The sequence below is a fragment of the Cannabis sativa genome, chromosome 2, assembly GCF_029168945.1.
Source record: "Cannabis sativa cultivar Pink pepper isolate KNU-18-1 chromosome 2, ASM2916894v1, whole genome shotgun sequence".
NCBI lineage: Eukaryota > Viridiplantae > Streptophyta > Magnoliopsida > Rosales > Cannabaceae > Cannabis > Cannabis sativa.
This window is the reverse complement of record NC_083602.1, coordinates 6,937,244-6,948,997: the sequence shown is the minus strand read 5'-3', so window position 1 is coordinate 6,948,997 and position 11,754 is coordinate 6,937,244. Positions and strand designations below refer to the sequence as shown.

Below are 11,754 nucleotides of genomic sequence, written 5' to 3'. Positions count from 1 at the left end.
AAATAATACATCTTTATAGCATTGTACAAATTATATAAAAAAAACAATAATACAAAATGCTTTCAAAAACAAATAATTATACAAATTATTTAAAGATATTGGTCACATCATAAATATATACACATGCCAAGTTAACTTTGTTCTACAATGGTAATCCTTAACAATATAAATCCAAATTCAATAATATAACTACCAAAGAAAGAAGAAGATACACTCTGACATAAGAAGAACCCAAGTTTTCGTACCAAGAAAGAAAGTTATCTACAGTTATCATTGCCAATACAGTAATCATAGCACCCAAAATCCAGAGACACAAAAACGATTTTGAAATAATTAATAATGTAATTATTAATAAATCTGTATAAAAGACCAGCATTTGCACTCATAAGTGGATAAGCAATTAAGCATAACCAAATATCATTCTGCTCATGATAAAAGCAATTAAAGTCCCTTAATGATTTGAATATAGAAAAGAATTACTCAATTAAAGTAAGCAATGCATAAAATGAGAGAAATTTCTATAAACAAAATTATATAAATGGCTATTTCAATAGCTGGGAAAAAGTAGAATGGCTACTAATTAACCATAAACAAAATTCACACATAAATCTCATTATACATTATGAAATTCAAACCCATAAACAATTCAGAATTATTTCAAAGCTTCTTGTTCATTAAACAATTAGAAAGAGCAAAAAAATTTATTTTGATATTCCAAGTCAAGAAAAAAAAAACCAAGTTCAATCATAAATATCAATAACTCTAGCTTTAATAAACTTGAAACAAATCATGACTGTAATTGAACTCTATCGAAATTAAAGGGTCAAAATCCTAAAGTTAAGAGATCCAATGATAGTGATCTATATGAGAGAGTGAGAGAGAAGAGAAGTTAACCTAAGTAATAAAAATTTGAAAAGAACAAAAGAAAAAAGTACACATTGAAGTGAGCAGAATACTAAGTAAAACCAAAATTTCCAGCAAATTTAGGCAAAAGTTTGAAATTGAATGCGTGCCAGCTAGTTAGAAGTACAATGAGATAACATTAGTATGATAATTTTAAAGATAAACTACTATGCTCCTATCTAAATATTACTAAGATATTTTAATTGTATATATTGAATAACTAACAAGGGCAAACCAACAATTAGACCATGCAACAGAAAATCATAAGAGTCAAACAATGAAAAAGCAGAAAACTTTTCATAAAAAAATACATTTGACAACATATGCAATAACAAAAAACAAAATGAGGAGAAACCCAAATTAAATTAAGCTAAACAATTAAGAACTCCAAAATCTTCAATTTTTTTCGAGGCATGATTAAGTATGAACCAAAGAAGATTCATCTCATTTTACAGGCAAAAATATTGAATTTCTGGTTAGAACATATTCTCATTAAATGCAATAGTTTTCGAGTATGTAATTTTCTTCAACATCGACACTTAAATCTTCAGCAATTAGTTAAGCTAATCCAATCAACACCACATAACACATTTCTTACAGAGTAACTGAATTAAGGATCTAAGCTGAAGATAACTACCACAATTAGTTCCCAGCACATAGAGCTTTTCCAAATTTAAGTGGTGCTCCACAGCTCTTAATGCTGCAGTTTAAGAAATTACTCTGCATTACAATGGTACAAGTCACAACAGAGAAGAAGTAAAACAACACACTTTTATTCGAAATACAAAGCATACCTTGCACTTGGCAACCGACACCACAGAAAAGAAGGAGCTTAACATTTGCAGCCTATTTCACATAAAATAAGATCACTTCATTTGCAGCCTAAAAATTTATATTCCAATATACAATATTTTTGTTTTCTCCAAATCATAATTTTCACTGAATTTATAACTGAACAGAAGATGAAAATATGCAGAGATAAGCATTTATATCACTTCATTTTACACATGAAACAAAATTACAAGCAAATATATTTTACTTTTTCCTTTTTTAATTATATAAATATTTTATATATTATAAAACTTTTGGTCATTTTTCAAAAACGACAACAATTTTCAGTTGGGATGAGGAACAGCGGCTTGTGCCTCCTCGTCGTACGTGGTTGGAGGATGAATCTTCATTGATGAGGACAAAGAAGTGACAGCCTCTCCAACTGTCAAGTACAGATTTTCTGGTCTCATAAAATCACGTGTCTCCGCTGCTCTTTGTAATTTTTCTATAATTTCTCCCAATGGGTTCACCAACACAAGCTGATCAATACATCAAATTTTATTCATTACAAAGTTGAGAAACAGAACAAAAAAAAAAACTATATATATAAGCTGTAAAATATTTCAATGATTAATTGTTACTTACCTCCCTTCCTTTTTTCTCAATTGCTTTCTTTAGCTCCTTAATAAGTGTAACACCGGTTGTATCTATGCCACTCACAGCTGAAAAAAATTGCATATAAAACACAAACCCAATTTTGATTAGTATTTCTCCATTCACAATTGAATTTGGCAACATGTGACTTTTCTTTACCTGACATGTCTAGAATCACGTACTGAATATTGATTGAATGCTTTTTTGCATTTTCTTTCTCCTCATATTCTTCCACCCATCTCAAAATCCTTCATCAAACAAAATTTGTTCATTGTCAGGGAAGAAAAGAATAAATAAGACTTCACAGAATACATACATAAAAATAAAACTTAAAAATTAGAAATAACCTTTCATTGAGGTACATGCTGTTAGCAAAATTAATAGGAGCTTCAATGGATATAATGAAGAAACCAGGCACTTCCACTGCATCCTTATAGTGATGTAAATTCCTATAAATATCAGAACCAGGTATGCTTCCCAACACCACAGTCCTTGGCCTAGTTACTTGCAAGAGTATCTTAAAGATGGAAACTCCAACCTTATCAACATCAAAAGAACCAAAACAAAACCATTATTTATGTATGAATAAACATTTACATTTTTTCGATTATAAATTTTGTTGTGACTGAAAAATTGTTAAGTAAATTACCGCGATAGCAAGGCCTTCTTGGACAGAGATGAAGAGAACACCAAAGAAGGCAGTGAGCATGACAACGAAATCAAACTTGTCAGTCCTCCAAATGTTGATAGCAGCTGGAACATCAACAAGGCCAATCACCGCCGTGACAATTATAGCTCCCAACACAAGGTTGGGAGTGTATTCGAAGAGTGGCATTAAGAAGAGGAGTGTCACCATAACCGTTATTGACATAACTATGTTAGACACCGCTGTCTTTGCTCCTGCATTGTGGTTCACCGCAGACCGAGAAAATGCGCCTGTAAAATAAAAACAATAATTTGAGTTCACAAGTCTTGTTTTAAATTCAACTAAACATAAAGTATGGTCAAGAAAAGTTACCTGTTGTAACATAGCAGGAAGTGAAGGAGCCAACTATGTTCATGAGGCCAATGGCCATCATTTCTTTGTTGCCATCTACCCTATAGTCCTTAAGAGCAGCAAATGTTCTCCCAACCGCAATACCTTCCTATAAGTTAGAATGAAATTTGCTCTTATGATTATAATGGTAAATAAATAAATAAAAAAGAGGGAATTATGAGGAGGATCTTACAGTGAGGGAAATAATGCCAGTGACAAATCCGGTCTTGATCACAAGTCCAAGATGGGAACCGTGGAAAACCAACATATTCCATGAAGGTGGGTTTAGTCCTTCTTGTAACTTTCCAATCTACCAAATAAAAATGGTATTTTTAGAAATAAAATTTACAAAATGAGTATTTATGTGTGTAAAATATAAGCCTATGAAACTGAAAAGGTTTAACGAAAATCACAATTTGACAATACCGAAAACACAAACCATTCAATATAAACGTAAAACGAAACGTACCTGAAAAATCAAGCGACTTACTGGGCAAAGTGCAAGCTCCAACACTCATGTCTCTTCCGTCGTCATCTTCGACAGCCGACACTCATCTTTCTCTCTTCTCCACAACGTTGTTTGGAATGTCGCCCACACTCATCCCAACACTTCCCAATACGAAAAGTCCTGGACTTGGTTCTCCCACACCGACGTTTCGGCCTGTGATGACTTTCAGAAACTCACTTGATCCGACGCTTCGGATCTCCTAAACGGGTCATGGGTTGTATTCACTGGTGACTCACAGTCACGATTCTTCGCTCTATCACTTTTGGGTTTGGCAATGAAACCCCAAGCTGTTGAGTCAGTGAAAAACGATCTATTTAGGAGGCACAATGATTATCGGACTATGTTGATGAGATTGGGATGAAATTGGATTTTGTATGGGCTCCGTACGAATCCAATTTGACCGATTTGGTTACAACATTCAAGCAAAATAGAAGCTCTCCCGATGTTTTGATCATGGGTTCAGGGCTATGGCATATGCTTAGGGTTACGAATGAATCGGATTGCAGGGTTTCGTTACAGAGGGTCAATCGTTAGAAACTCAATTTTTATTTTTGAGAATGTTAACGGAGTTAATCTTCCGTTTACTTTTTCTTAAAAAAAAAAGAGAATCGTTAAACCAAGAATCGTTAAACCAAGAATTGCCGTTAGATAGGCACTTTTAATATATAAAGATATATATATTATTTAATAAAATAATAAAATATTATTTATATACAATAAAATAATAATAAAACAAATTCTATTAATATTTGAACTGATATTAAATATTGGCTTATACCATCCTATATAACCAGGGCCGGCCCTAAAATGTAGTGGGCCCTTATTTAAAAAAATGGTATTTTTCAAAATTAGCAAAAAAATTGTGTAATTTTAAAATGGCAAAATTTTTTTTTGGGCCCCTAGACTAGGTGGGCCCTAGGCACAGGCCTAGCCCGCCTATGCCAGGGCCGGCCCTGTATATAACTGATATTTTTATTTACTTTTCTTTATTTATTTATGAGTGGGTGACTTTTTATTTTTATTTAATAAAATAATAAAATATTATTTATATACAATAAAATAATAATAAAACAAATCCTATTAATATTTGAACTGATATTAAATATTGGCTTATACCATCCTATATAACCAGGGCCGGCCCTGAAATGTAGTGGGCCCTTATTTAAAAAAAAATGGTATTTTTCAAAATTAGCAAAAAAATTGTGTAATTTTAAAATGGCAAAATTTTTTTTGGGCCCCTAGACTAGGTGGGCCCTAGGCACAGGCCTAGCCCGCCTATGCCCAGGGCCGGCCCTGTATATAACTGATATTTTTATTTACTTTTCTTTATTTATTTATGAGTTTTTGTTTCACTAGGTAGCGAGGACACCAATAATACGTAATCCTAACCAATTGAATGTTACCATTTGAATTTTAGCAGAACCTTTAGGAGCAAAAATATTTACTAAAGTAAAAATTCTATTCAACTATATGTATACATTTAGCTGCCTTCACTCCTTCAATTTTTTTTTTTTTTTGATAATTAGATCAAATATTGTGTTTTTATTTTGATTTAATATATATAAAAAATAATGATAACTATTTGTATACAATTGAATAAACAAAAATTAATCAATGAACAATCTGGTGAAAATATTTCTTCAAATAAATGTAAACTTTTAATATACCTAAAGGAAAACGAACAAAAATGTAGGTGAAAACTTTAATTTGAACTTTGCAACAATATTTCAAATGTTTTTCTCACAATTTACACAAAATTACATACAATTATACATACACTAATATATTACACTCATCTAAAATTAAATAGAAATAATATATTTTTTTAAAAGGGCAAATGAACTCGGCAGCTCAGACCAGGGCCGGCCCAAGCATTGGGCTATTGCACAAGGCTCCTATTTTTTAAGGCAATTTTTTTTTTTTTAAAAAAAAGGCCTATTTTTTTTCCTATTGTTTATACATAAATAAAAAAAATTTAATTGAAAATTTATGAAGCAATTTTTCTAAAAAAAAAGCTACTAATAGAATTGTAGTTTTAATGTACATGATTTTTTTTTTTTCTAAAGGGCCCAATTTAAAAATTTCGCACAAGGCCCCCAAAATACTTGGGCCGGCCCTGGCTCAGACTCGAATATATCTATTTCTATATAAAGTGTGCCTATATAATTGAAATTCTTAGTTTATGAGAAATTCATGGATGACTTTTTATTTTTATTTAATAAAATAATAAAATATTATTTATATATAATAAAATAATAATAAAACAAATCCTATTAATATTTGAACTGATATTAAATATTCGCTTATACCATCAAAATTTGCACTGCCCACTTCGCCTTCTCTGCCTTTTGATCGATATCAAACCTCAAATCGACGTTTGATGGTGGAGTGACATTGATGAGAGCAGGCCCAACCAGAAGAATAACAATATCTTACTATTATTAACACCATTTGATTTGGATGTAGAAAAAATATTTTTGGATTGAGGCGGCAATAAAAATAACTGATACTTTCTAGAATTTTTATTACATGTCATATGACGCATGTCATAAAAAAATAGATTTATACAATCGCGATGAAAAAATCATATGTGACAAGCCAACATGTGGCCAAGAAGGATTTCCTACACCACGGTATATTACAAAAAACATATGATGTTATTGAAATTAAGTTAAAATAAAAAAATATACTAACAATCTTATTATGCATTTTACAGTGCTATAGCATATGTTGAACTTGATGACAATACAAAGAGCCTATCTGCTGTCATGTTCGCAGATATTGTGGAAAAAATATTTTCGTGTAATGCTGTCCAACTAATGAAATATACTGCAGAGGTGTAGTTTTTAAAAAATTAAATAGTTTTACATGCCTTTCATAAGTTGATTTTTTAATTAAATAAATTATGCACACCATGTCTAATCATCTTAAATGAAAATACATCCTTTGTTTGCGGGAACACGCGCTTTGTCGACACTACCATATTCAATTTATCAAAGAAAAAATGGATAATCCAGATATATGCAGACCCGGCTAGAATGAAAAGTGCAAAATACAAAAATTACACTATTGTCTCTATCAAAGAAAATGAAGATTGAAATCCACCAATGACTATCATTAGTTTTCTTATCTACAATTTTTAGACTAATGCTATCTTCAATTATCAACAATTTAGAGATTGATTTTTAATTTTTTTTTTATCTTACCCCCATTTAAGTAATGTTTCTTTAAGTATTGGAACATTAATTTTTAGTTTATTTTTGGATTAACTTAAGAACATATTTAAATCATTAAGCTTTCTTAAACACTAATATATTGCATTCAGTATTCAATAATAATCTCACTTTCAAATAACATAGAAAAAACCTAGCATAAAATTTAGTATACGTGCCTCGCACGTAATTTTTTGCTAGTATATATATATATATTTATATATATATACTAGTACAAACTACGTGCGAGGCACGTATACTAAATTTTATGTTAAGTTTTTTCTATGTTATTTGAAAGTGAGATTATTATTGAATATTGAATGCAATATACATAGTGTTTAAGAAAGCTTAATGATTTAAATATATTCTTAAGTTAATCCAAAAATAAACTAAAAATTAATGTTCCAATACTTAAAGAAACATTACTTAAATGGGGGTAAGATAAAAAGAAAATTAAAAATCAATCTCTAAATTGTTGGTAATTGAAGATAGCATTAGTCTAAAAATTGTAGATAAGAAAACTAATGATAGTCATTAGTGGATTTCAATCTTCATTTTCTTTGATAGAGACAATAGTGTAATTTTTGTATTTTTCACTTTTCATTCTAGCCGGGTCCGCATATATCTGGATTATCCATTTTTTCTTTGATAAATTGAATATGGTAGTGTCGACAAAGCAAACGTTATTGAAATTGACATTGCTCGAAGATGATGAATTTACAAATAAATTAGTTTCACAATCGACATTGGTAGAAACATTATCTCCACAAGAAGATTCATCTTCATTTATGGTAGTGTGAGTGGAATTATTTCGCAGTCTTTTTGTTTGTTGTTGAGTTGACGTTGCCGTATTCTCGACAATATATGTGTGAAGATCAATATGATTGGGATTACTACTTACACTAATCGGATTGATCTTAAATGCTTTTTGTTTAGCATATCTCTCTCTTTGTTTTTTACATATTGCTTTCTTTTTTTTGATTGGTAAATCTTTATATGGAATCCGCTTTGAAGGTTCTCTGTCACGATCTTGTAAAATTAAATTATGAACATTATTTCATATGTATTAGTTTCTCTTAAACAAAACACATTTTTAAGTTTTAGGTATTTTGTGTATGACATTTTACCATGTGTCATTATGCTAATGTAGAAAATGTTGTAAGAATCCAATCTACACAAGTAAAAAAAGATGGTATAATAAAGTAATTGCAGACATTAAATTTAAATAATAATAATTCAGAAAATTCATACTTACATGAAACGGTTAGATCAAAAAAGAAAAACTCTATATGATTAAATATAGTATAGAGTTTTATTTTTGACAATATTCATTATATTTGAATAGAATATTTGGACAATATTCATTATTCACAATGAATTGTTACAACTACTTTCTTTTTATATTTTTTTTTAATTACAATCAATGTCATTACTGTTTTTGAAATTTAATAGAAACAATAGAAACGAAATTGATAATAATAATATAGGATAAGAACGAAATATGAGAGAGATGCATGATGAAGATATATTCTTCTTAAAAAAAAACAAATGAAGAAGCGATGAATATTAACATTAAAATTTCATATTTATTTTTATTCAAAAAAAAAATAATAAAAAAAACTATAATATTAAAGTGATGAATATTAACATACTTGGGAGAATAAGCAGAGAGAAAAATCTGGAGAAGAAGAGAAGTGGTGTAACGGCCAACAAAAAAAATTAGAGGGTATATGATTCTGTTATATATATTGGAATGAAAAAATAAAAAGAAGAGATGAGATATAAATGGATTTTGGGTTGATGTCATATATTATTATTCTCAAGAAGCTCTTATATAAATTAGAATAAGAATGTCCAAATTATAATAGGAAAATGAATACATAGATATCTAATTTTTAAATTCTTTATGGCGAACTAAATAATAAATAAAAAAAAAGATAAAAAATAAAAAATAAAACAAAAGCTAAATAACAAAAAAAATAATAAATAAAAAAATATAAAAAATAAAACAAAAGCTAAATAACAATTGATCTATGGATCACATAATAATAATAATAATAATAATAATAATAATAATAATAATAATAATAATATTTCCTTGATGTGAATCGAAAACAACCGAAAACGATAGATAATTCAAACCACCAGGGCTACTCAAAGCCCCAACTTTATTAAATGTAGTTTCACAAATATCAACTCTATTGGGTGCTTTAACAAATATTGATACACGCTTAGAATCATACCCAATAGCACAAAGGAAAGCCACATAATCATTAACATCAAGATCATAAACCAAACCCGGATTGAGAGCTTTGTTGGGATCAACATGTCCTGCTCCATGAAGGTGTTGATTTTTCCCCTGACCCAAGATCATCAAAAGTCTTGATTTTTCCTCTTTCATGTACTACTATGATTAATTTTAAATTATAACTTGTAAATGTTATAAAATAAATAGGGTCTAATAAATTAAAAGTCAAAACTAAAGAAACATATGGAACATCTAATGCAATATGATTCGTTTTTTTGGTATAAACAGAAAAATGATATTTTTCAAAACAATATATAAATTATGATACTTTCAAAAACACTTTCCTTTTACCTTCTTCTTATTGATCAAGTCTTTAGTTACTAATGGAATTTGACTTTTTGAATTTGATTTATCATAATCTCTCATCATTTGAGAATATTTACTTTTTTTAAAAAAAAATACTCACAATGGATGACCCAATTACAGTCTCATCACTGTTTGATTTTATGTTTTTCGAAACATGTGGGCAGTGCAAATTTTGATGTTATAAGCGAATATTTAATATCAGTTCAAATATTAATAGGATTTGTTTTATTATTATTTTATTATATATAAATAATATTTTATTATTTTATTAAATAAAAATAAAAAGTTACCCATAAATTTCTGAATTTCAATTATATAGGCACACTTTATATAGAATAGATATATATATTTATATACTTACAAAATAGAGATATATATGTTTTTGTATGGACTAATTATGTATCACATTAAAAACATTCTGTTAAATAATAGGTAACTATGCCCCCTCATTTTTTCAAACGACTTTTCTTCTCATCATCCTCACTTAGCCCACGACCCATCATCAAAGTTGTACAATAATATGTCTTTTCATTAGGGCTATTTATATAGAATATTTCCAAAGGGAGGCATTAAGAAAAAATCTTATCTGTGGAGTATTTAATGTAAATTTTTAACGTGCCTTCCTGCAAATATTTTTCTGGTCTATTGCTTTTAAAAAAATATTATTATTTTAATTTAATGCGTTTTTGTTCTACCTATGTGCCAATATTTTTTGGCTAATAAGTAATTTTTTTCTTCGAACTTTGATATGTATCAAATCATGTTCCTTGAATTTTTTTGGCCGTTAAAAATTCACCCTGAACTATTGAGATCGTTAGATTTAAGGACTTTTGTCTAATTTTAGTAAGAAAATTCTAACATGGATGAAAGTTCAAGGGGCATAATTTAGAACATATTAAAGTTTGAGGGACATGATTTGATAAATATCAAAGTCTGGGCAGCATGGTTTAGTACATAAACAATCACTGAAACAGTAAAATTGAATGAAATTAGACAAAAGTCCTTAAATCTAACAATCTCAATAGTTCGGGAGTATTTTTAACGGCAAAAAAAGTTCAGGGACCCAATTTGGTACATGTCAAAATTTAGGAGGAAAAATTACTAATTTACCATATTTTTTTTATGTGATATTTTTAAATCTTCTTTCTATTTCTTTATTTTTTTAGCATATATATTTGTTTAATTTTTTCCTCTTTTAATTTTTGTTTCTTTCAATTACTTTTAAATTAAATTTAATTTTATTGTCTCAAATTTAAATTATTATTTTCATTGATAATGGTTTTCACTTTTCGGTAAAGAAATAGATGTACCAATTGGGTATAATGCTTATATACTATTGAATATTTTTACAATACACTCCGAAAAAATGCACCATTACATCTCTCACTATTTTGGCATCGACTTTTATTTAGTTCAATCTTTTTCAGAGTTTGTTGTCGGTACCAGAATAATCACCAAAAAAATAGTTTCTTCATCAAGAAACATGTTTCTTTGTGATTTTTTCGACGACAATGCCAATTCCGACGACTTTTTCGTCGTTGACAGCAACTCCGATAACTATTCTGGCACCGACAGCTACTCCGGTGATTTTTCCGGCACCAACAGCAAACCCGACAACTTTTCTAGTATCAGTGACAAATAAAATTGCCTAAACAAATAAAAACATTAAATATGGGATTTGAAAACCTAATTAACATATATATGCTATATCAAATACCATAAAAATACTTAAAAATAAAAAAAATACCATATAAATTGGTCAAACTTAAAAGTGCCATATTTAAATAAACAACTTTTAAAATCCCATAATAAATGTAATTTTCTTATTTTTCCACGCTATTATTTCATCCCTTTTGATAGGGACTATTTTAACCTAATCATATTTTCAATTTTAATATGATTAAAATAGTTCTAAGTGGACTCATTTTTTTATTATATTTAAATATATATATATATCTATTCTATATAAAGTGTGCCTATATAACTGAAATTCTTGGTTTATGAGAAATTTATGGGTGACTTTTTATTTTTATTTAATAAAATAATAAAATATTAT

General features: G+C 28.8%; 1 pseudogene; it reads right to left on the bottom strand.

Moving 5' to 3' along the window:
- Nucleotides 1–1,247: 1,247 nt before the first annotated feature.
- On the bottom strand, nucleotides 1,248–9,485 carry LOC115717976 (probable sulfate transporter 3.3; annotated as a pseudogene).
- Nucleotides 9,486–11,754: the final 2,269 nt, after the last annotated feature.